At 44.5% G+C, this 26507-nt stretch overlaps 1 long non-coding RNA gene across 2 annotated transcripts; it reads left to right on the top strand.

The window, feature by feature from the left end:
- The first annotated feature begins 2019 nt into the window (after window positions 1-2019).
- On the top strand, window positions 2020-13030 carry LOC131502829 (uncharacterized). Of its 2 annotated transcripts, none has more exons than XR_009257213.1 (2): window positions 2020-2368; window positions 12017-13030. It is a non-coding gene; the product is annotated as an uncharacterized LOC131502829 (long non-coding RNA). The 2 variants fall into 2 exon arrangements; XR_009257212.1 differs by lacking the exon at window positions 2020-2368 and adding an exon at window positions 2378-2971.
- Window positions 13031-26507: the final 13477 nt, after the last annotated feature.

The raw sequence follows: 26507 nt of genomic DNA, 5'->3' as shown, positions 1-26507 counted from the left end.
CATAGGGGAATTGTCACCAAGGCTGACGTAAACCTTCGGAAGAAAGCCCTCTGTACTAGACCCGTGAGTCATGGCGCCTGCCATGTCCAATACTCTGCTCACTGCTTCCTGCTCAGGAAGGCAAATCCAGCTAGTTGTGGCACAAAACCGTACCAGGAATGGGCCCCACAATTTGGTGACAGATAACACGGCCAGGGACAAAGGGCTCTGCTCAATAGGATTATAGTAATAAGCTAAGGCGATCGGACCAGCACCCTGTGGAACTGTTTCTATAGAGTCTGGAGAGAATTTTCCAGAGTGCTGAGGGGAGAACAGAGCAGACTTATAGTGTGAAGCAGGGACATTATACAAGAGAAAGGACACAAGATGCTGATACTGGAGCAGCTTTGGAATCTAGTGTTTCCCAGGCTATGTGTATCCTCACATAATGTTCCTTTTCTTGAGGCATCCTAAGTGGATTGATAACCCTAAGATAAAGGGGTTACATTAATGCACCTTCTGTGAGGTTCCCTGTTTTAGAGAATGCCTAATGCCCACACTAAGAAAAGAAAGTGTCCTTAGGGCATGTTGCGGCTCACCTGAGGAGCGGGCAGGACAGAAATAAGCCGATTGTTTCCTCGTTTCCTGTCTCTTGTCTCTTTAGGTAAACACACAAGTCAAGAAAAGACACCCCGAGCCCACTTTCTCGAGACCCTTTCTATGTTATACATGCCTGTGTCTCAAAGGCCTCCCTTTCCGATCCCCGGTCCTCCTTGCTCGGTTCAGGATGGTGGAAACCCCAACTTGTGTAGTCCTTTTATGCACCGGTTTCTTCCCACCACCTCTGGCTGCGATGCAAGCAGAGCTCAGCTTGGTAAATCTATGCCCAGAAGTCAAGAAGTGAAACAATCGTCCTCTGTTCGGACAAGGGCAACAGCTGCTGGGGGCGGGGGGGGGGGGGGAGGGGGGAAGGGCCAGCCGAAGGCCGTGGGGAGCTCATTTCCACTGCCAGAAACCCTGCCAGTGGGCCATTCGGCCAGAGGGACCAGCCACCTGGCTGGACTCCAGGAGGGAAAGACTAACCATCTCAGGCCACGAGACCCCTACCTATTGCAGATTTTGGACGCAGGGAAAAAGAAAAAGTCATGGTCCAGTCAGACGCGGGGGATTCTCGGTCCCTGGCTCTTTGCAGTACACCAGTGCCTTGTGCCAGTCTTCCACCCTGCCTTTGTGGGAGGAAGCGCCACTCGGCTTGGCACGGACTTTGCCCCGCCCTGTGTCTCCTGAGGTTCGGTCTTCCGGGCAGGATGACCGGATGCTGTCAAAAGGAAGGGGTTCATCCCAATGCTCCTGCTCGTCCTCCTCTCGAAACCAAAGCACTCTCCTCTGAGCTCGCTAAGTATCTGCGGCAGGGAAAGGACTGCTGGCCCCAGACCGGCTATAAATACACAGTCTGCTGTTGGAATAGACACTCAAGACCCCGGTTTTCTCAAAGGGCTGTTAGGAGGAGAGCGGGCAATCGCTCTGGGGGAAGCGCTAGGCAAATCATCAGGCCTTCTGGTAGAGCCGTCCTCCGGGGACGTGCCGAGTGGGAGTGGCCTCACTCCTCCACAGCCTCCCGTTTCTCCTCTTCACCGCCCCATGCGGGCAGCTGTTGCTTCAGTGAACGGAGAAAATGATTGCCTAACATCCCGACATTGCGGAAGATAAAAAGAGATTGTAAATGACGCCAGCAAAAGACCTGTATTAAACAAAAGGGCTACTTGAGATCCCTGAGATTAGAAGTCTTTACTGACACCACTTTATACAATATATCTGGGGGTTAGAAAGAGACAGGAATGAGCCTGGGTGGCTCAGTCGGTTGAGCATCTGACTCTTGATCTCCGGTCAGGTCACGAGTTCATGGTTCCTGGGATCCAGTCCCTCATCGGGCTCTGTGCTGTCGGCACAGAGCCCGCTTGGGATTCTCTCTCTCTCTCTCTCTCTCTCTCTCTCTCTCAAAATAAATAAATAAACATTAAAAAAAGAAATATACAAGAATGTGATATTGGGATCTCACCACTGTATGGTATCCCCCAAAGAGCTAAAACTAGCTGGTTATTTATGAAGTATCTAAGGTACTCCAGCTTTTATGTCCTCTGGGAATTCCTGCCCGTCAATACGAATCTGCCTGACAAAAGCCTGACTCCGAGGTCAGTGATGAGGGACTTTATTTGTCACAGCAATAGTAGTAGCCAGAGTATAAAGATTTTCTTGGGTCAATTCCCTTTGTGTCCAGATTTCACAGGAGCTCCTCACAAAGGGCCAGGGGACACCCAACACCTGTTGTGACTTGTGCTGCAGGAGAGCAACACTGAGCTGCCTGAACCTGAGTCTTTCACGGTGGGTGGTAAGTGTGCCTTTCCTTTGCTCCAGAGGGAGACCCCGGGTCTTCCAAAGCCGTTCACGCCACAAATCCTCTTGAAAAGCTACTCCAGAACAGTGTCAGTCAGCTCAGAACTGCACAGGAGCATGAGAGATCCGTGGGAAACGACGGCCTCAACACTAGTTAGTGATCATGAACAAGCTCCAACCTCTCTGAGTCTCATCTTGTTTTCATCAGTAACACGTACAGTAAGACCTCGGATTGCGAGTAACTTGCTCTGCGAGTGTTCCGCAAGACGAGCAAACATTTCTAATAAATTTTAACTTGATAAATGAGTGATGTCTTGCAATATGAGTAGCACAAGATGCCAAATATCATATGATCACAACTGAGCCAATGGTTCTTCTCTCTTTCTCTCTCTCACTGCAGGATTATGGGTGATCACCTCTCATGCTCGGATGCTTGGTCTCAAGCCACGGTGTTTGGCAGAAATCAGTGATTTTTCAGAACGCTGGAAGGTGCCCATAACTGGCACTAGTGTATTTTTTTGTACCTTCAAAGCACCTCTGGACAGTCCTTTGCTTCTCCAGACAAGAGGAAGCATCGGAATGCTTTGCTTCATTCTAGGTCAGGCTGCCGGCAGATATAGCCCTTTCCTCTGCTGCCTTATTGCCAGTTACATTAAATACAGCATAGGACCAGAGTATTTTTTTTTTAAATTTTTTTTTCAACGCTTTTTATTTATTTTTGGGACAGAGAGAGACAGAGCATGAACGGGGGAGGGGCAGAGAGAGAGGGAGACACAGAATCGGAAACAGGCTCCAGGCTCCGAGCCGTCAGCCCAGAGCCTGACGCGGGGCTCGAACTCACGGACCGCGAGATCGTGACCTGGCTGAAGTCGGACGCTTAACCGACTGCGCCACCCAGGCGCCCCAGGACCAGAGTATTAACACTGTACTGTAGTCAACATCCGTGCGAGCGTCTACAATTGCCCCCATGCGGAACAAGATTCCATTGAGCCAATAGATAGCAGTGATCCCGTTAGTGATTGTGAAAGTCGTCCTACACAATAACCCTCTTCTCTCTGGTCTCCCTCACACCAGCCACGAAAGTTCTCAAAGTGCAGGTTAATTTATTTTTCTTTATATTTTGCATTTTCTTTATTATTCTGTATTACATTATAGTATTGTAATCATTTTTATATGAATATTTTTAGGATATGGAACGAATCATCTGAGCTTCCATTATTTCTTATGGGGAAATTTGCTTTGATATAAGTGCTTTGGATGACGGGCATGTTTCCGGAATGAATCATGCTCGCAAACCAAGGTTTTGCTGTATATTGAATAGTACCTCCGCCCTGGCGTGGTGAAGGGTAAATGAGTTCAGACGTGTTAAAGCACCAGACGCCTAGAAGATGCTAAACAAATGTTAGTTTCGTTGCCCTCGCCCTCACTTCCCAACCACTACCACTTGCCTGTCCTGCTGCTTGCCACGGTCAATTCTGTCCCCGCAGCCATCCCACGGCTGCCAGTGAAGAACTCAGTTGATTGCTCACCCCTTTTGCTAGTCTCCAGCCACATCCTGTCAGGATTTAGGTCTCAGTTAATTCATTAATTTTTCATTCATTTACAAACATTTATAGGACACTTACCATGTGTCAGATACGATGCTAGGGGCCAGGGATCTGGCAGAGAACGAACAAGGCATGGCCACCACTGTCATACAGCTTGCCCTTTAGCTGGGGAGATGGACATGAAACAAACAGATACAAAATTATTGGTCACCAGGAGAAGATAATATACGGAAGAGAGGATTTTCCCCATTTCCCTCATTCGACCTGCACTGCCTCACAGAGAGACGCTGTCCGCATAGGATCGTATCTCTTACCACTTTTCCTTGATGGAATCACACTTCACTCCTGGGCCCTAACTAGGTGAAAGGTCGACCTAAACTTGTGAACCGGCTAGGATGTAGAACGCCGTCCAAAGAGCGGAGTCCTATTACATTCCAAGACAGGCCGAGACACTGGTGATAGAAAGGAGGGTCAGGGAAATAAGGCTTCTAGAATCTGCTGAGAACTTGAAAGAGCAGATCCCAGTTGACATAAGCAGAGCCGTTCTTTAAGACAAAACACAGCTGCCAAAAGAGCGTTTGTAAGCTAATCTGTTAGCCTTCACTCTTAAGGAACCCACGGAGTGCCCTCATTTTTCATGATTAATTAGCTACAAAACCTTCCTCCCTTTCTTCAAAGGTCAGTCTCACCTCTGGTGTGTAAAGAAATGATCACGGTCTCCAAACCAGTGAGGTATTTCACGGGTTTGCCACCGCCCGTTCTCATCCTAGCTGAATGTTTTTTCTCTCCAATAAGGATGTAAGAACCTTGAAGGCAGAGCCCGCACCTTACTTATAACTCACCGCCACTCCTTCCCCTCCCAGCAAAGCCTGCATCTACTCAGGGACACAAACAATCTGTTCTCAAAAAGAAATACATGAATAAATACATAGCTAAAAGAAGAAGAAGAAGAAGAAGAAGAAGAAGAAGAAGAAGAAGAAGAAAAAATGACACTGTGGAATGGTGTGTTTACAAAGCAGATTCATGGTTGTTTTATTTATAAAAATTCTCAGACTTCTCTGGTCAGTCACTCTTACGGCATCAACAAAAACATTTTTCCCCAAGTATTTTGTGAGCCCAAACAGATTGGCCTGCCTAGTTTCACAGATCAGAAAGTCAGGCGCTTATCCAAACCAATCCCCTGCTGGTACCGTACTGCTAGGAATAGAAGCGAGGGAACTTCATCCCTAACTCTCCTTTTAATCATTAGCTCGGCCTCTTTCTTAGTCTAATCCCCTTGATCACGAGTCCGAGACCTTTCCAATGGTATGTCAAGTCTTCTGTCAATGTCCCTCCCCGGGGCAGGGGGCAAATGGCGATCACCTTCAGGGGAAGGCACGAGGGAAGAGGTCATTACCTCTCAGCTATTGCAACAGGTCAAGGGAACAGAATAACCCTTTGGAGAGAGTGAGATTTGGAAGGAACTCTCAAACATGGCAGCAGGGAGACTCTCACAAGAAGGGAAGAGGAAGAAGCTATGACGACTGCAAACATGAGTCCAGGCACTGTATCTGGCTGTTCACTTCTCAGGACTGGATCTAGGAGGCCTTGGGAAGTCAACAACTCCTAACTTTATTCTAGAGGGGAAGGATGACGTAATGGAAAAGCATAGAATTTGGACTTTGGGGGCACCGGGGTGGCTCAGTCGGTTAAGTGTCTGACTTCGGTTCAGGTCATGACCTCGCAGTTTGTGGGTTCGAGCCCCACAGCAGGCTCTGCACTGACAACTCAGAGCCTGGAGCCTGCTTCAGATTCTGTGTCTCCCTCTCTGCCCCTCCACCACTTGTGTTCTCTCTCTCTCAAAAATAAATAAACAGAAATAAATAAATAAATAAAATTTAAAAAAGAATTTGGGCATTGACAGTACAGTGTACTTAACTAAGTCTAAAATGAATATATTGACATGACTCCTAAAAACAGTGAGACACTTAGAGCACTAGAACTACAGTCACTCCTTTCTAGATACTTCTCCATTTCTAAAAGTTGTGAAATATTCTTACAGATTTTTAAATAGATTATTTTTTAGGTTCACAGCAAAACTGAATGGAAAATACAGAAAGTTCCCATATATCCCCTGCCCACTCCCTCACTATCAACATCCCACACCACAGCGGTATGTTTGTCACAATCGGTGGACCTACACTGACATATCATTATCACCCAAAGTCCATGGTTCAGTTTACACTAGGGTTCACTTTTGGTGCTGGACATTCTATGCATTTTGACAAGTGTATAATGCTGTGTATCCACCATTAGGGTATCATGCAAAATAATCGCACTGCCCTAAAAATCCTCTGTCTCCCTCTATCCCCACCCCATCCCTAACACTTGGCAACCACTGACCTTTTCACTGTAGCCATAGTTTCACATTTTCCAGAATGTTACATAGTTGGAATCATACAGTATATAACCTTTTCAGATTGGTATCTCTAAGTACATTCATTCATTTAAGGGTCCTCTCGTGGCATGAGAGCTCATTTCTTTTTAGTACTGATGACAAACAAATTTGATGCATAGAATATTATTGTGTAGCCTAATGAAAAATGTTAAAAAGCTAACACCATAGGGAAACCACTGTGGTAGGGTCCCCTCTCTATATGGAAAGAAAAAAAAAAACCTCAAGGCAACCTGGTTTTATGCGTACGTGACAACATCCCTCATGACCTTGTAACATGAGACCACTTAATCAGACTGCATGTTTGTATGTTACCATAAATGGGAGACAGGGAAGTAAAAAATATATTTAAAAAAACTACGCCAAGTGGCGTTCGAGGCTCAGTTCTTCGGGTACAACCCAACTGAGCGGTGCCGGCACGAATAAAGTTGCTTCCTGGAAAGAAAAGCCTCGGGGTCACGACTCTCTGTGCAAGAACCCTGCTACACCACTGCGGAGGTCAAGAAATAGAAGATTGACAGCACTCAAGAAATAACCTTCTCCCCATGTGAACTTCTAAAAGACACTAGCTGGAATCTTCAAAATATCAATAACAAGAAAAGAAAAGTTGGGAGGCGCCTGGGTAGCTCAGTTGGTTAGGCGTCCGACTCTTGGTTTCGGCTCAGGTCATGATCTCATGGTTTTGTGAGTTCGAGCCCCGAGTCGGGCTCTGCGCTGGCAGCATGGAGCCTGCTTGGGATTCTCTCTCTCTCTCTCTGCCCCTCCCCCACTTGCACTGTCTCTGTCTCTCTCAAAATAAATAAATAAATAAAAAGAAAAGTTGAAAGGTTTGTTTGAAAATTTTTTAATGTTTATTTATTTTTGAGAGAGAGAGAGAGAGAAGGGGAGGGGCAGAGAGAGAGAGGGAGACACAGAATCCAAAGCAGGCTCCAGACTCTGAGCTCTCAGCCCAGAGTCTGACACGGGGCTTGAACTCACAAACTGTAAGATCATGACCTGAGCCGAAGTCGGATGCTTAACCGACTGAGTCGCCCAGGTGCCCCGAAAGGTTTGTTTTAAATTAAAGAACTCTGGGGCGCCTGGGTGGCTCAGTGGTTAAGCATTCAACTTCAGCTCAGGTCGTGATCTTGCAGTCCGTGGTTTCCGAGCCCTTATGGGGCTCTGTGCTGACAGCTCAGAGCCTGGAGCCTGCTTCGGATTCTGTGTCTCCTTTTCTCTCTCTGCCCCTCCTCCGCTCACACTTGGTCTCTGTCTCTCAAAAATATTAAAAAATTTAAAAATAATAGTAAATTCAAGAAGTCTAAAGGGACAAAGTAACAAAACGCAACATGTGAACCTTGTTTTGTTATTGTCTCTCCTCACCCCCCAAAAAAGATTAATAAAAGACATTCTTAGAGAAATTTGAATATGGCATGTTTATTAGGCGATACTATAGAATTATGTTAATTTATTCAAGAATGATAATAGTATTGTCATTATGTAGGAGAATGTCCTCAATTTGGGGAGACGCATGCTGAAGTATTTAGGGATAAAGCTTCCTGATGTCTGCAACTTATTTTGAGATGGCGCAGCAAAAAATATATATAGGCGTTCCACTTCCAGCATGACAATGTGAGGAGCTCTGTGGACCGGCTCTCTGATGAAACTGGGGAAAATTATGGAAAATATACATGCAGTCATTAAATCTCTCTAGAAATGATCCCAAGGACATACAACAAATTAAGAAGCTTCTATTCAAGAAAGTCTACTAAAATTTGGTGAGGACATGGAGTATCTATAGGATTTGAGCCACGACCCATTCCCTCCATCTCCCTTTCTTTTTTTTTAAGTTTATTTATTTATTTTGAGAGAGACAGAGCACACGGTGGGAGAGGGGCAGAGAGAGAGGGAGAGAGAAAATCCCAAGCAGGCTCAGCGCTGGCGGCGCAGAGTCCGACGTGGGGCTCGAACTCACAAAAGGGTGAGATCGTGACCTGAGCCCAAACCAAGAGTTAGAACCTTAACTGACTGAGCCACCCAGGCGAACTTTCATCTCCCCTTGTTAGCTCCGTGAGGACGGAACTCCACCCCAGATTGGTGCAGCTGAGGACATAGGGCTCCGCCTTCTCCTAGTTCCCCGGTGGAGGGCTGTTTTCTCCGGAGGGGCAAGAGGTGAGTGTTTCTCATTTGGCCCTTAGCTACCTGTTGCTGAGGCTAGGATCCGATGAGTGTGGAAAGGTACAGGCTTCCTTCTTCCACCTACCCCCCACGTGTGGGGTGGAGGCCTCTATCTTGGGCATGGTACCACTGAGAAATATGGAGATCCCACTCACCCTTGCGCTGGCTTGTGAGGTGGTGCTTCTGTGCTGGGAAAAGCAAGCCTAGAAAACTTGAGGCTATCGCTCCCCGTTCCACCGAACACTAAGCTTCTAGAATCGAGGTGCCACTCAGAGAAAAGTGCACCATTATCTCCACCCCCAGCTCCAGAGCCGTGGATCAGAGATTTTGCTCGGGGGAGAGAAGCAGGCCATAAACAGAGGGCTCTGAATGTCTTCCCAAAGGAACTGACTTCATTTGCAACAGTGTAGAGAAGTTCTAGTTTGAAGGAGCTCTCAAAGATAGTGGAGGTTGTTGGAGCGCCTAGATGGCTCAGGTTGAGACCAGAACAGGAAATGAAAGAAATACGAAACAAGGAACATATAAAGAACTCTTAAAAGTCAATAATACAAAGACAACACAATTAAAAATTGGGCAAGGGGTTTGAATAAATATTTCTCCAAAGAACAAATACAAATAGCCAATAAACCCATTAAAAAAGATGCTTGACATCGTGATCGATCAAAGAAATACAAATCGAAACCACAATGAGATGTCACTCGTAAAAATGAAGATGACTATACTGAAAACCCAGAGGGGCTCCTGTCGGTTGAGTGTCCAACTTCAGCTCAGGTCACCATCTCGCAGTTTGTGAGCTTGAGCACCACAAGGGGCTCGCTGCTGTCAGCACAGAGCCCGCTTCGGATCCTCTGTCCCCTTCTCTCTCTGCCCCTCCCCCGCTTGCACGTTCTCTCTTTCAAAAATAAAATCAAGCAAAACGTTTTTAAAAATTAAAAATAAAAAATAAAAGGGTGCCTGGGGGGGGTTCAGTCAGTTAAGCGTCTGTGAGGTCGTGAACTCCCGGCTCGTGAGTTCGAGCCCCGAGCTGGGCTCTGTGCTGACAGCTCAGAGCCTGGAGCCGACTTCTGAGTCTGTGTCCCTCTCTCTCTGCCCCTCCCCTGCTCACATTCTGTCTGTCTGTCTCTCTCAAAAATAAAGAAACATTAAAAAATTTTTAAATAAACGTTAAAAAGTCAGATAGTAACAATGGTCAAAGAATTGGTAAAACTAGAACACATGTACGTTGCTGGTGGGAACGTAAGAAGGTGCAGCCGCTTCAGAAAACAGTCTGACAAAAAAATGGAAGAAGATCCCATGCTCCTGGAGAGGAAGGACAAATATCGTTGAAATGTCGATACTACCCAAAGCAATCTACATATTCAGTGCGATCCCTATCAAAATAACACCGGCATTCTACACAGAGCTGGAACAGACAATCCTAAATTTGTATGGAACCAGAAAAGACCCCGAATAGCCAAAGCAATCTTGAAAAAGAAAACCAAAGCGGGAGGCATCACAATCCCGGACTTCAAACTATACTGCAAAGCTGCAATCATCAAGACAGTGTGGTACTGGCACAAGAACAGACAGATCAATGGAACAGGATAGAGAACCCAGAAATGGACCCACAAATGTATGGCCAACTAATCTTTGACAAAGCAGGAAAGAATATCCAACGGAATAAAGACAATCTCTCCAGCAAGTGGTGCTGGGAAAACTGGAGAGCGACATGCAGAAGAATGAACCTGGACCACTCTCTTACACAATACACAAAAATAAACTCAAAATGGATGAAAGACCTAAATGCAAGACAGGAAGCCATCAAAATCCTCGAGGAGAAAGCAGGCAAAAACCTCTTTGACCTTGACTGCAGCAACTTCTTACTCAACACGTCTCCAGAGGCAAGAGAAACAAAAGCAAAAATGAACTATTGGGACCTCCTCAAAATAAAAAGCTTCTGCACGGCGAAAGAAACAATCAGCAAAACTAAAATGTAACCGATGGAATGAGAGAAGATATTTTCAAATAACATATCAGATAAAGGGTTAGTATCCAAAATCTATAAAGAACCTGTTAAACTCAACACCCAAAAAAACAAATAATCCAGTGAAGAAATGGGCAAAAGACATGAAGAGACACTTCCAGATAAAGGGTCAGTATCCAAAATCTATAAAGAACTTATCAAACTCAACTCTCAAAAAAAAAAAAAAAAACCCAAATAATCCAGTGAAGAAATGGACAAAAGACATGAATAGACACTTCTCCAAAGAAGATATCCAGATGGCCGACCGACACATGAAAAAATATGCAACATCACTCATCATCAGGGAAGTACAGATCAAAACCACGATGAGATACCACCTCATACCTGTCAGAATGGGTAACGTTCACAATTCAGGCAACAGCAGATGTTGGCGAGGATGCGGAGAGAGAGGATCTCTTTTGCAGTGCTGGTGCAGCCACTCTGGAAAACAGTATGGAGCTAAAGCTAAAAATAGAACTACCCTATGACCCAGCAATTGCACTACTAGGTATTTATCCACGGGATACAGGCAGCTGTTTCAAAGGGGCACATGCACCCCAATGTTTCCAGCAGCACTACCAACAATAGCCAAAGTATGGAAAGAGCCCAAAATGTCCATCGACGAATGAATGGATAAAGAAGATGTGGTATATATACACAATAGAGTATTACTCGGCAATCAAAAAAGAATGAAATCTTGCCATTTGCAACTACATGGATGGAACTAGAGGGTATTATGCTAAGGGAAATTAGAGAAAGACAAATATCATGACTTCACTCATATGAGGACTTTAAGAGACAAAACAGATGAACATAAGGGAAGGGAAGCCAAAATAATATAAAAACAGGGAGGGGGACAAAACATAAGAGACTTTTAAATATGGAGAACAAACAGAGGGTTACTGGGGGGGGGGGTTGTGGGAGGGAGGATGGGCTAAATGGGTCAAGGACACTAAGGAATCTACTCCTGAAATCATTGTTGCACTATATGCTAACTAACTTGGATGGAAATTAAAAAATAAATTTTTTAAAAAAGAAAACAGTTTGTCAGTTCCTCAAATGGCTAAACATAGAGTTACCACATGAACCAGCCATTCAACTCCTAGGGATACAACCCGGGAGAAATGAACACACATGTCGACACATAAACTTGTACACCACTGTTTATGGTAGCGGTATTCGTAATAGATAAAAGGTGGAAAAAACCCGAATGTCCATCAACTGATGAATAGATACACAAAATGTGATCTATCTATATAATGGAACATCATTCAGTCACAAATAGGAATGCTGTACTGTTACAGACTGAATTGTGTCCCCCCAAAAATGTGTATGTTGAAAACCCTGACCTCCAATGGGACTGTATTTGGACACAGAGCCTTTAAGGAGATAATAAAGATTAAATAAGGTCAGAATGGTGGTGCCTTAGTCGGATAGGACTGGCAGCCTTATAAGAAGAGGAAGAGATACCAGAGAAACCTCTCTCTCTCTCTCTCTCTGCAGGCACGCAGAGCAAAGGCCATGTGAGGACCTAGCAAAAATGCAGCCATCTGCAAGCTGAGGAGAGAGGCCTCACCAGAAACCAAACCTGCTGGCACCTTGATCTTGGACCTCCAGTTTCCAGAACCGTTTGAGCCACCCAGTGCGTGGCATTTTGTTATGGCAGCCGAAACAGACTAATGCAAGGTCCGACACATGCTACAACATATATGAAACTTGAAAACATTATTCTAAGTGAAAGAAGCTAATTGCAAAAACAACCACGTATATGATTCCATGGATATGAAATGCCCAGAATAGGCAAATCTACAGAGACAGAAAGAATATTCGTGCTTGCTTAGGGCTGGGAGGATGGAGGGATGGGGAGTTAATAGCTGAAAGTATGGAATTTCTTTCTGAGGTGATGAAAATGTTCGAAAATTGAATACGGTGATGGCTGCATGTATCTGTGACGATACTAAAAACCATCAGTTGTAGACTAAAAATGGGTAAACTGTATGGGCTGTTAATTGTGTGTCAATAAAGTTGTTAAAATATATATATGTAGGGGTGCCTGGGTGGCTCGGTCGGTTGAGTGTCCGACTCCTGATTTCGGCTTGGGTCGTGATTCCAGGGTTGTGGGTTTGAGCCCCACATTGGGCTCTGTGCTGAGCGTGGAGCCTGCTTGAGATTCTCTCTCTCTCTCTCTCTCTCTCTCTCTCTCTCTCTCTCTCTCTCTTTTGCCCTCTGCCCCTCTACCCACTCATGATCTCTCTCCCTCTCTCTCTTTAAAAATTAAAAAAAAAAATAGGGGTGCCTGGGTGGCTTAGTCGGTTAAGCTTCCAACTTCAGCTCAGGTCATGATCTCACGGTCCGTGAGTTTGAGCCCCGCGTTGGGCTCTGTGCTCAGTTTAGAGCCTGGAGCCTGCTTCAGATTCTGTGTCGCCCTCTCTCTCTGCCCCTCCCCCACTCACACTCTGTCTCTCTCTGTGTCTCAAAAAATGAATAAACGTTAAAAAAATTTAAAAATTAAAAAAATATATATGCATGTATGTATACACAGAAGGATATAAAACAAATACCAAAATGTTACCAATTATTACATCTAACTGGAGGGTGCATGAGTATTAATTGTGTTATTTTTTTTCAATTTTTCCTATGTCTGTGAAAATATCCATAATAAAAAATTGGAAAAAGTAGAAAAAGTCCTCCCATGTGTGCCTTCCTCATTGCTCCCACCTTTCCTCTTCCAAGAAATAACCAATATCCTAGCTTTTGGGTTAATCATGCCCTTACTTTGCTTTATAGCTACCACCTATATATGATTCCTTAAACAATGTTTTTCAACTTTACTTGTTTTTCAACTATATATACATGGGGTCATACGGTATGTGATATACGGTATATATGTAATATAATTGACCCTTCAACAACACAGGGGTTGGGACGCTGACTCCCTGTGCAGTCAAAAAATCCACCTGTAACTTTTGACTCCTCCAAAACTTAACTACTAATAGCCTACTGTTGGTTGGAAGCCTTATCAATAACCAGAACAGTCGATGAACACATATTTTGTATGTCATGTGAATGATATACTGTCTTCTCATAATTAAGGTAGAGAAAAGAAAATGTTATTAAGAAAGTCATAAGGAAGAGAAAATACACTCACAGTCCTGTGCTGTATTTATTGAAAAAATCTGCATAGAAGTGGACCCGTGCAGCTGAAACTCATGTTGTTCAGGGGTCGACTGTATTTGTTCTTGTCTTGTTTGTATCATTCTTATGTTTGTAAGGTTCATTCATGTTGTTGAATGGAACTGCAGTTCGTTAATTTTCATTGCTGAATAGTATTCCATTGTATGGCTATATTACAATTTTTCATCTTTTCTACTGCCTGCTGACCAACATTTTGGGTGACTCAAGTGTAAGGTCTATTAATGCTGCCAAAAAACTCTCGTACGTGCCTTTTGAGGAACACACGTACACATTTCTGTTGGGTGTATAACTAGAAGTGAAATTGCTGGGTCACAAAATGTATTCGCTTCAAATCTCCAAGACAGTGGCAAGCTTCTTCAAAGTGTTTCAATCAAATTATATGGCTCAGTCGGTTAAGTGGCTGAATCTTGGTTTCAGCTCAGTTCATGAACTCACGGTTCGTTGTGTTTGAGCCCCATGTCGGCCTCTGCACTGCTTGGGATTCTCTCTCTCCCTCTTTCTCTCTTGCCCTCCCCTGCTTGCGTGCTCTCTCTCTGTCTTGCTCAAAAAGTAAATAAATAAACTTAAAAAAAAACATATTTAAAATGTAGCCATTCTAGTGAATGTGTGGTAATATCACATACTGGTTTTAATATGCATTTCCCTGAAAAAGTTGAGGACATTTTTATATGTTTATTGGTCATTTGGATTTCCACCTCTGCAGAATAACTGTCTGTGACTTTTGGCCCATTTTTCTCATTTTCTTATTGTTTTCCAGCAATTCTGTAAACGTTCTAGGTCCTCGAACTTTATTTGCTACATATATATTGCAAATACCTTCTGCTACCCTGCGGTTCAGTTTTTAATTCTCTTAATGGTGTCTTTTGATGAACTGTTTAATTTTATCGTGATCAAGGTTATCACTCTTTTCCCTCTATGGCTAGCAGTTGTATGTACTGTGTAAGAAGTTCTTCACTATCCCAAAGTTGTCAACAAAATCACGTACATTTTATTTTATTTTTTTTTTGAGAGAGAGAGAGGGCGCAAGTGAGTGAGGGGCAGAGAGGGAATCTCAGGAGGGGCAGAGAGAGAGAGAGAGAGAGAGAGAGAGAGAGAGGTAGAGAGAGAGAGAGAGAAAAAGAAGCAGTGTTCACCCGAAGCAGGGCTCGAGCTCACCCGATTTGGGACTCGATCTCACGAGCCCTGAGATCATGACCTGAGCTGGAGTCAGATGCTTAACACCTGAGCCACCCAGGTGCCCCATCATGTACATTTTAAAAGCATAATTGTGCCCTTTAAATTTAGGTGTATAATCTACTTGTAACTAATTTGAGCGTATTAATTGAAGGGCCCAATTTATTTCAGTGTTTCCATGCGGGTACCCAATCATCTCCCCGCCATTTTTGAAAATAACCATCTGTGCCTCTTGGCTATTCTTTGAAGAAGAACTCGCCATCCAGCTGCCAAGAGAGCAGTTAGCGGTCAGCCTCAAGCTGCAGCCCATTGGAGATCTGCTAAAGCATTTAAGCAGAAGCCAGGCTCCTCCCAGGCAGCCCCTGGCCAGTGACTGCGTGCGGGAGGCTTACTAAGACCTGATCCCTTTCGACCAGTGAGCAATTTCTCTAATGGGTTCTTCCAGATGCGAACACGTTCACAATTTGAGGTTCTCTGGGCCCCATCCTCCTTTCTCTTCCTTTTTAAAAAAATTTTTAAAAATGTTCATTTATTTTTGAGAGAGAGAGAGAGAGAGACAGAGCATGAGTGAGGGAGGGGCAGAGAGAGAGAGAGAGAGAGAGAGAGAGACGGAGGGAGGGAGGGAGACACAGAGCCCAATGCGGGGCTCGAACCCATGAACTGGGAGATCATGACCTGAGCCCAAGTTGAATGCTTAACCGACTGAGCCACCCAGGCGCCCCTGGAGGCCGGAATTTTGAGCTCAGGGTGCCAGTATGGTCTGGGTGAGGGCCCTCTTCTGGGTTTCAGACATCTAGCTGTGTCTTCACCTGATAGAAGGGGCTCGGGAGCTCTGTGGGGTCTCTTTTATAAGAGCACCAACTCCATCGTGATGGCTCCACTCTCATGACCTAATCACCCTAAAGACCCCACCTTCTAATATCATCACATTGGGCATGAGGATTTCAACATATGAATTGGGGTGGGGGTTATAAACGTTCAGATCATAGCAGCTCCCCAGACAAGCATTGCCAGATTTAGCAAATAAGGATGACAAATAAAAAAATGTTTTGGGGCGGGGTACCTGCGTGGCTCAGTCGGTTGAGCATCTGACTCTTGATTTCGGCTCAGGTCATGATCCCAGGGTCATGGGATCAAGCCCTGAGTTGGGCTCCATGCTGAGCGTGGAGCCTGCTTAAGATTCTCTCCATCTCTCTCTCCCTTTCTCTCCCTCTCTCTGTCTCCCTCTGCCCCTCTCCTCAACTCATGTTCTTTCTCTCTCTAAAATAAAAATGAAAAAAGGTTTCATGGGATATACTTCCACTAACAATTTATCCGAAATTCTAATTTAACTGGGCATCCCACTGATTATCTATACCCCAACCCTGGACCTCTCTGCACCCTTAGAACCTGCACAAGTGCCCCACCCCTTCCCTGACTCGGGGAGTCAAGAGGATCAATACAGTATGGTCCCTAGGGCGCCTGGGTGGCTTGGCCAGTTAAGCATCTGACTCTTGATTCCTGCTCAGGTCATGACCTCACAGTCGTGAGACAGAGCCCTGTGTTGGGCTTCGTGCTGGGTAGGGAGGCTGCTTAAGATTCTCTCTCTCCTTCTGCCATTCCCCTGTGCATGTGCTCGCTCTCTCTCAAAAGTAAAAAAATTAAAAGAAATGCGGTATGGTCCCTAGGGCCAAATAGATGGACAGCCAAAAAGAGATAAAAATATTGTATCTTTATATGTACACGGGAGTCTGAGCAAACTATGATCCCTTGCATCCCGGACCTGAGTCCCTGGACCTGAGTCAGTTTTCAGACCTAGATCCCCTTGTCTGCAGAGGTGGGAACTTCCCCAGAAGGAAGGACCCTTTATCACTATGGATATTATACACCATGGTCTCAGCTCTTCTCCAAAGGGATCTAGGGCCATTTATGTGGGTGACTGTACACTGGGGAAAGGGGAGCCATTTCGAGGACTACTGGACACTAATACTCAGCTCCATGGACCTGTAGACCTACCAGGTGGTCATTTCTCTGGTCACTGAGTCTTCATTAGGATTGACATACTTAGCAGCTGGAGTAACCTCCACATTAGGTCTTTGTCCTGTGGCATAAGAGCTACGATAGTAGAAAGGCCAAGTCCACGACTCTGAAGCTGCAGCCCACAGCTGAGATAGTAAACCAAAATGAATACTCCATCCCCTGCCCCGGAATGGGGTGTAGCATAGATTGGTGCCACCCTTAAGGATCTCAGGGATGAAGCGATGGTGTTCCCCATTTGATACACCAGTATAGACCCTGAAGAAACTGACTAGGACTTGAACGATAACTGGAGATGACTACAAGTTCAAGCAGGTAGAAGCCAATCACAGCTTCTATGACAGTCATGGTACCTTTACTAGAGCAAATGAATTTGGCTTCAGGTACACGATAGATGGCCACTGATGTGGCAAATGTGTTCTTTGCTATCTCAATCAAGAGAGAGAATCAGAGAGAGCTCGCATTCACGCAGAATGTATAACAATATGCATTTACAGTTTTGTTCTGGAACATGTTATTTCTCCTGCCTTCTGTCATAACACAGTTCAAAGAGATCTGGCCTCTCTGGACACCCGCAGAACATTACTCTGATCCATTGCATCGGTGACCTCACTGTGCTGATTGAGCGGGATGAGCGAGAGATGGCTAGCACTCTGGAGGCCTTGGTAAGACACATGTGCTCCAGGTTGTAGGAGATAAAGCCTATAAACATTTAATGAAGTTTTTAAGAATCCAGTGGTCAGGAACACACAGGGAAATCCCTGCCAAAGTAGATGACAAATTGTGGTGTCTTGTAAAACAAAGCACAGCACTAGGACGGACCATTTGGATTTTAGAGCAAACCACTCCAGACCTGGGAATACAGATCCACTCACTCGGCGCAGTCAGGGGCATGGAAGTCTACCACTTTTGAGTAAGTCACAGGGCGGTAAAAGCAGCCCTGATGCTTAACTCGCACGATCCAGCAGACCCTGTGGAGTGGGCAGAGTAAGGCGTGAGAACACACGCACTGGAGAGTTCCTGGCAAGTCCCGGGTCCAAAACACGGACTGCTGTTACACAATACGGACAGGGCGAGATAGGGAGGGAGCTTACGTAATCCATTTGGACCCTTCTTGGTACTCTTTTGCCTTGCTCCGTTTTAATTGTGAATAGGCGAGTGCAGCAGGCCCAAACCGAGTTATGTATGGTTCGTTACTGGGGCTCAGGTTTCTCAGTAATGAGGGTTTTACCCACTTCACCATGTAAGCCGCCGGGACCAGCAGAGGTGATAGCCGGGGGGGGGGGGGGGGGCAGGAGGAATTTAGGATGGAGACAATTAGGGAGGAGATGAGGGATTCCGGGTGTAGTTCTGAGACCACCTGCGGCAGTGGGAGCTGCAGTTTTTTTCCCCCACTAGCCTCTCCCTCTTCTAATTGTCACTCGGGAAGAGAGGCCTATGGGAAAACAAAAACTTGTCCCCAAATATGCACAGAGAAACTGATGTGCTCAGCACAAGAGATGGATTGTGGCAGCCACGGAGGACCTCCCCGTGAGAAAGAACTCGCCATTCAATGCGGAGTGAGTGCTACATCCTGGCAATTCTGCCCGATGTGGGACTCCTCTACCCGGTAATCTTTGCTCTAGAGCTCCCTGTTGCACTGGCCAAAAATTTAGCCAGTCTGAGGCTCCTACTACACAATCCTGCTTCCTTCTCTTTTATCTTTCACAGGTGATACCCACCCCACTCCCAATAAACCTCCCGCATTTCTAGCCCCATTTCAACTTCTGTTTATCAGGGGTCTTAAGACGACACACCATCCTCTCTCCATTTCCCCGCACCGTCTCTGTCATATAACAAGTCTCCATATATATGGATTGTTCTAGGGCTCTCTTTTGTCTCTCTGTGCCGATATTATACCATCCTGTTTACTATAGCTTTATAATATGTTGATATTTGGTTAAGTAAGTCCTCTCACTTCTGCCTCTGCTTCTTTAAAAGTGTCTACAATACCTCTTGTATTTTTCTATGCGTTTAAAATTTAAGGCGTGCCTGGGTGGCTCAGTCGGTTGAGAGTCACTGCTGTCAGCACAGAGGCTGCTTCGTATCCTCTGTCTCCCTCTCTCTCTGCCCTCCCCTGCTTGTGTTCTCTCAAAAATAAATAAACATTTTAGGGGCGCCTGGGTGGCTCAGTCGGTTAAACTCCAACTTTGTCTCAGGTCATGGTCTCACTGTTTGTGGGTTCAAGCCCCATGTTGGCCTCTGTGCTGGCAGCTCAGAGCCTAGAGCCTGCTTCAGATTCTGTGTGTGTGTGTGTGTGTGTGTGTGTGTGTGTCTTTGCCCCTCCCCCACCCGTGCTCTGTCTCTCTTTCAAAAATAAACATTAAAAAATAAAAAACAAAAATAAATATTTTAAATAAACATTATAAATAAATAAATAAATAAATAAATAAAATTTAGCTTTTAAGTCTCTCTCTCTCTGTCTCTCTTGTCTCTCTCTCTCTTTCAAACACATACACACACAACATTGGGGGGGTCGTGACTGCAATTTCAATGAGTCTGTATTTGAGGGAATTAATATCTTTACAATATAAGTTTTCTAATTTATGAATAATGTATATCCCTTCTATATATCTACGATGTCTCTCAGGAAAGTATTATAGTTTTCCATATAGACGTCTTGCACACATTTTATTAGATTTTTTCCTAGGAATTTTTAAAATGTTTTATTTTGAAATAATATCAGTCTTACAGAAAAATTGCCCGGGTACACTCTGTACCCTTCACAGACACAGATTGCCCAACTGTTAACTATTTATAACATTTGCTTTCTGTTCCCCTATATATTTTGCTGAAACATTTAAAATTAAGTTGCGGGCTTGATGTTCCTTTACCTCAAAATAAGCATTTCTTATAAACAGAACTTCTCATATATAACTACAGAACAATTATCAAAATCAGAAATTAACATTAATAACAGACTACTATCAAATGTACTCAAATTTAAATTCATCAATTGTCACACTAGTTATCTTTAGGGCAAAAAGAAAAAAATCTGGTCCAGGATGCAACCTAGGATCACACACTGCATTTAATTGTCTTTTTAGTCTCCTTTTAACCTTGCATAGTTCCTCATTCTTTTTCTGGACCTTGACTTGTTTTTTGAATTTATGTATTTATTTTGAGAGGGAGAGAGGGAGAGGGAGGAAGAGAAAAAGGGAGAGAGAGAGAGAGAGAGAGACAGAGAGACAGAGAGAGAGAACAAGTGGGGGAAGGGCAAAGAGAGAGGGGACAGAGGATCTGAAGCAGGCTTTGCACTGACAGCAGAGAGCCGGATGCAGGGCTTGAACTCACGAACTGTGAGATCATGATCTGAGCTGAAGTCAGAGACTTAATGGACTGAGCCACCCAGGTGTCCCTGGACCTTGACTTTTTAGAGAGTACAGGCCATTTATCTTATAAAATGTCCCTTAATTTAGATTTTTCTGATGATTTCTCATTATTAGATTTAGGTTATTCATTTTTGGCAGGAATGCCAAAGAGTGATGCTGTGTCTTTTATAGTGCATCACATCAGAGATACATGATATTGCTTTGTGCTTTTGCTCATAATGTTAATTAACTTCAACCATTTGGTGAAGGTGGTCCCTCACAGGCTTCTCTAATGTAAAGTTACATTTTACTCTCTGTAATTAATACAGATCTTATGGAAAGATACTTCAATACTATATAGATATTCTTTTTCTGATTATATTCTCATCCATTGATGATTCTTGCCTGAAATAAGTGCAGAGCCTGCTTGGGATTCTCTCTCTTCCCCTCTCTATGCCCCTCCCCACTCATGCTCTCTCTCTTTCTCTGTCTCTCTCTATCTCAAAACAAATAAATAAACTTAATAAATTATAAAATGAATGAAATAGAAAGTACAAAGTTAAAAAGGACAATAAGAAAATGACAAATTCAGCAAAGGGGCTTGACAACAGAATAGAGCAGGCAGAAGAAAGAATCCATGAATTTGAGAATAAGGCAGTTGAGATTTTTTAATCTGAGGGGCAGAAAGCAAAGTGATCAGAGCCTCTGGGACCCGTTGGACACAACCAAGCATAAACACAATAAGACACCCAGAAGGAGAGGAGAGAGTGAATGGGGCAAGAGGTACAGATGAAGAAATAATGTCAGAAACTTCCTACATTTCGTAAAAAAAGAAAACGTGAATCTACGCACCCAGAAGCCAAACAAAGGAGATTTTCCAAGTAGGAAAAACTCAAAAAAGATCCACACCTAAGACACATCATAATCAAACTGTCAAAAGACAAAGACAGAGAGATCATCTTGAAAGCAGCAAGAGAGAAATGACTCATTAGATAAAAGCGTCACGCAAAGAAGATTAACAGCTAATTTCTCATCAGAAACCAGGGTGCCAGAAGGCAGTTAGATGACTCGTTAAAAGTGATGAAAGAAAAAGACTGTCAACTAAGAATTCTATATCCAGCAAAAGTTTTCTTGAAAAATAAAGGAGAAACCAAGACATTCCCAGATAAACAAAAACTAAGAGAATTCATTGCTGGCAGCCCTGACCTATAAGAAATGCTACAGGGAACTTCTCAGGCTTAAGTGAAAGGACACTAACTTGAATCCACATTAAAAGAAAAAAACCTGATAAACTTAATTGCATAGGTAAATATAAAAGACAATGTAAGTGTGGTTTTTTTCTTTGTGACTCCTTGCTTTAATCACCTCCTCTTCAACGCTTTGGTGAAGAATGGATTCCCCAATGTAGAATGATGGGGATGGCCAAACACATGACATCTGACACTGCGTAGATGAGAAAGCCAGTGGTCTACTAGTCACATACGCTCACAGGCCAGGGGAGGAGGGCACCAGATGCCGTGCAGGGAAACAAGGTGTTTGCACTTGAGCACAGAGTGAACAAACAGGGTCTGTTGGAGGCAGACTTTCTAGTGTCAAAAGGGTGAGGTGACTCTTGGTTCCCACAGAAGGGTGTGATTGGCTTTTTTGAATAATTCTATAGGCTGGCAGGAAACTGAGGCCTGCTGGTCAGGGATGAGCAAGAACTAACTGTGTCAGGTCCCCATGATCAGAAGTTGTTTTGTTTTGTTTTGTTTTGTTGTTTTGGCTAGGGGAACTTATCCATGGAAGCAGAGTGGGGAGGTGAACTTGTGGTTAGTCTATTTGAGGCTCTCCTGATTTTACCAGCTGTCGAGGCAGCACTTAATATTAATTTTAGGACTGGCATCACACATGACCCCTTGAATGTCTTATTGGTTTCAATCTTGGTTATGACTGAGAGTTTTAGAGAGTAGAAGTGCCTCCCTAGGAAGTGAAGTAAGTACTTGACCAGGAGGAAAAGGGCCACATGGTGAAATGATAGTTTTCAAAAACTTGAACTTTAGAGATGCCCCCCTTTATGGCCAAAAAAGGCATTTGAGGGACCTGTGTGGCACTAATGCGGGGAGTGCATGTCTCCAGGGGCCATGAATTTAGACTAATCAATGCCTGTAGCAATAGTGACACCCAGTGGGGGGGCCCATTTGCCACTCTGTAACTTAAATAAGAGTTATCTGAGGAGCCCATTCATTATGCCTTTCAATTAAACCAACTTCCTGGATCCTAGAGGGAAAATTCCACTGAAAGTCTTCTTTTTTTAAATGTTTATTTACTTTTGAGAGAGAGAGAGAGAGAGAGAGAGAGAGAGAATGAGCAGGAGAGGGGCAGAGAGAGAGGGAGACACAGAACCCGAAGCAGATCATGACCTGAGCCGAAGTTGGATGCTTAACTGACTGAGCCACCCAGATGCCTCTGAAAGCCTTCTTTAAGAGCCTTCATTGTGTATTCTGAGAAGTGAAATGAGTGTCCTTGTCACTGGCAATAATGTAACTACAAAGGTGATCAGGAATATCCTGGTAGGGCCTTGTATTGTGTGTGGCCTTAGTATATGTAGAGACATGTGACCTTCATTCATATTTTGGATATCTGTGAGGCAAGAGATTCCCAGAGTTCTTCACTCCAAAAGGGGGCAACTCTTGGGCAATGGCGCAAGGGTTTCTTAAAAATGTGCAAATGATACTATTTGTTGGCCAGTTATCCAGTGTTAAAATGACTACCTAAAGTATGTCCAATTGTGCTGACTCTTCAGTGCCATGCTTTTCAGGGACATTCTGGTTAAGGGAGGAAACCCAGCAACATTCTACTGAACTCCATCATGTATGATGGTGCAACGCCATCTATAAAGTGTATGAACTCCCATTGTTGGTCACTCAGTTGATCCTAAAGGGGTCTCTAGGTAGCCAGGGGTCTGGGAGAGGGTTGACCTCCTCGAGCATCATGGCATCTGGCAAGTGACAGAGGATAGAGAAGGTCATCCTCCTGTATGTGGGATCTACTAGAGGGCCCAGGTTTAGCTCTATCCTGTAACAAGGAGGTCTCAGTAGCTGTAATGTGCTTATGGAGTGCTGCTTCCATGACCCAAAGCATAATGGGCAGCTGGGTATCGAAGGCCACAGGCTTAGGGACTGTGAGAGCCTTGATTTTCAGGCTCACTATGTGGCCAGCAGTTGTTGCCCTAATAGTACATAGTGCAGGGCTATGAAGGGCAATTTCTTATATTAGAGGCCTATAGACCACTTATGGTCATCATAGGTGGCCCAGAGATTCCAGGAGGCATGGAAGGATGTTGCTAAAGCTACAGTGACGGAGTCTCTGAGGACACTCTTAGAGTACTTGTTGATTTCAATTTGGACAGATTCTGGAGCTTTGTGTTGGAGACCGATTCAAGGCAAAATGATTTGCATGTAACAGCATCAGTGAGATTAAGTAAAATCTGTGAATGAAGGCTATGGTCGGGGCACTTGGGTGGTTCAGTTGGTTAAGCATCCAACTCTTGGTTTTGGCTCAGGTCATGATCTCACGGTTTCGTGAGTTCGAGTCCTGCATTGGGCTCTGTGCTAACAGGGCGGAGCCTGCTTAGGATTCTCTCTGTCTCCCTCTCTCTCTGCCTTTCTCCCATTCTCTCTCTCTCTCTCTCTCTCAAAATAAATAAATAAATAAATAAACTTCAAAAAAAAAAAAAAGAAGAAGACTATGGTATTTCCAAAACAGCAACAAAATACTAGAGGATGTTGGACTTGTATTAACATTGTGGGTGCTGAAAGGGTCAGCAGCTGTTTTCTTAACTGCCAGAGATGGAGTAGCCCTCAGTATACCAAAGAGTTTTCAGGAATGTAACAGAGGTGGTGGAGCCTTGACTACGTGTGTGGCAATGGTCTGTCCCCTTTCTGTGAGTTCCTTTATCAGTATTTGCATGTCGTTAATAAATGTGTCACACGACTCTCCTTGGAGGAGGGTGTCATGCATGTCATGTCATATCTGTGTTTCTAGACAGAGGTGGATGCTGTTAGGATCCTGGATCTTGCCGGCAAAGATGATGCATAATGGCAAGGCTGCTGAGGTATCCCATGGGTAGCCTGGTAAAAGATGTGTTGTTTCCTTTCAGAGAGGAAAGCAAACAGCAGTTGAGAGACTGTTGAAACAGACACCGAGCAGGATATATTATTCAAATCTATAATAGCAAAATATCTGCCAGTTGCTGAGTGGATGGAGTCACTAATTCCAATAGTCAGTGTCGGATATGGGGGTCTTAATGGCTGGGACCACAGCACTGACGTACAGTGATTCACTGTGAGGCACCGATCATTCTCCTCAGGTTTAAGACCAGGCCAAACTGGGATGTTAAATGAAGAAGCAGTGGGGATACTCACCCCTTCACTAATTAGATCTCATATCATAACTTTTAATCCTTCAGGGCCCTGTTTTGAGTTACACTGGCCCATTAACTTTTTAAACTGGGGAATCCATGGCATCTCATTTAGTCAAGCCAATTTATAAGGGCCGAAGACTTTATATAATTTTAATTTATTACTCAATTGGGTCAGAATGTTTGTGCCCCCTGGAGGATAGTTTAGGGTCATGGGTGCAATGACCATGGGAAATTTTGGCAAAATACTAATTCTGATCGTTAAGGTGAGGCATACCTATCTGTCCTTTATTTTATATTCAGTAACTCCCTTAAGATTATAGAGTACCTTGTTTAAGTTTAATGGGTCCCCAGGTATAACTGTAATTTGAGTCCCACTATTGATCAAGTCCATGTAGGTTTGCCAATTGGTGCATTTAAGCAAATGTGGACGTTAATTCAGAACCTGTGTTGTAGAGGCACAAAAGTCAGTCAGTGCCCTTTTGTCTTTTTGCTGTATAAATTCTTTTAGGAAATTTTGGATTTCCAGTAGTATCAAAGTGCGTGCCTTTGTCTTGATTTAAGTTTTTTCCTTGCAACCCTGAGGGGTGAGTTCTTTGTTGCAAAGGAGGCATAGCAGAATGGCATAGCGGGAGAGCACTGGGTCCACAATTCTGGTATGGCCCGACTTTTTTCCCCACAAGGGCTTTCCTTTTCCCCCCTATTTTTCTCTCTGTAAAAATTCTCTCACAGTAATTTAGATTTCCAGCCAAGCAAAGCCTCCAATTTTAGTTTCTGTTTCTGTCCAATCACCCGTGATATGGACCTTCTTGGTGGTTAGGGGGAAAGGTTCAGGGGCCCTGGGGCCTGCCTCATGGGCAGCTGTCTCTTCCTCCAGGGGATGCCAGTCAATCTTTCCAGGGTTGAGGTCCACAACCAATAAAATCATTCTGTCTGTGACCTGAATGGGATCCATCAAGTCCCATGACTGCAAGATTAGCCCTTGGGCCTCCTGGTGGGCGGCAGGGCTAGGCAAAGCTCAGGCACACTGGCTAGGGATTGTGCATGGGGAAAGCAATTAAGTACAAAATACTCCTTCCCATTTGTAAAAGTCATCAGTACCTGGGCCGTGGGTCACCATAGATGTGCACCTCGGTATCTTTGGGGGGGTCAGGAGATCACATGCTACAGTAGCAAGGGAGGTAGCAGCACAGGAGACAGAAGCAAAGATACTACCCTTGTCTAAACAACAATGACTATTAGGCAACCGGGGTGCCATGCTTAGTTCTCCCCAGGACGGCAGTCTCCTTCCTTTCCACATACCTCACAGAGAGGTGTCCCCAGGCCCATCCTGGCAGCGCGCAATCATAAACAGGTTTGCACGGCTGCCCAAGCAGCCGGTGACAATAACCAGGCTAGACACAGTAACCAGAGAGCGATAGCTCCACTCTTGGTAGTCAAGTGCCAAGTGATTAGGATACTGTGTGTGCTGTCTTCACAGGCAGGAGGCCCAGCGCCCACCTGCCAAACCCAGACCAAACCCAATGACATGTCAATTAGCAACAATTCTTGTTGTGAGGATTAGAGCATTTAAACTCTTTTAATGCTTATTTATTTTGAGAGAGTGAGAGAGCATGAGAGCGTGCACAAACGGGGGAGGGGCAGAGAGAAGGAGACACAGAATCCCAAGCAGGCTCCACACCATCAGTAGAGCCCGATGCAGGGCTCGAACCCATGAACTGTGAGATCATGACCTGAGCCGAGATCGAGAGTCAGACGCTTAACCCCCTGAGCCACCCAGGTGCCCCAGGATTAGAACATTTAGAGTAAGAGCTACCAATACGTGGCAAAGACCACACAGTGCCCTGTAAGCCAAAGA

The sequence above is a fragment of the Neofelis nebulosa genome, chromosome X (assembly GCF_028018385.1).
Source record: "Neofelis nebulosa isolate mNeoNeb1 chromosome X, mNeoNeb1.pri, whole genome shotgun sequence".
In the NCBI taxonomy this organism is placed as follows: Eukaryota; Metazoa; Chordata; class Mammalia; order Carnivora; family Felidae; genus Neofelis; species Neofelis nebulosa.
The sequence above is the reverse complement of the archived record's forward strand: the minus strand, read 5'-3'. Positions and strand labels throughout refer to the sequence as shown.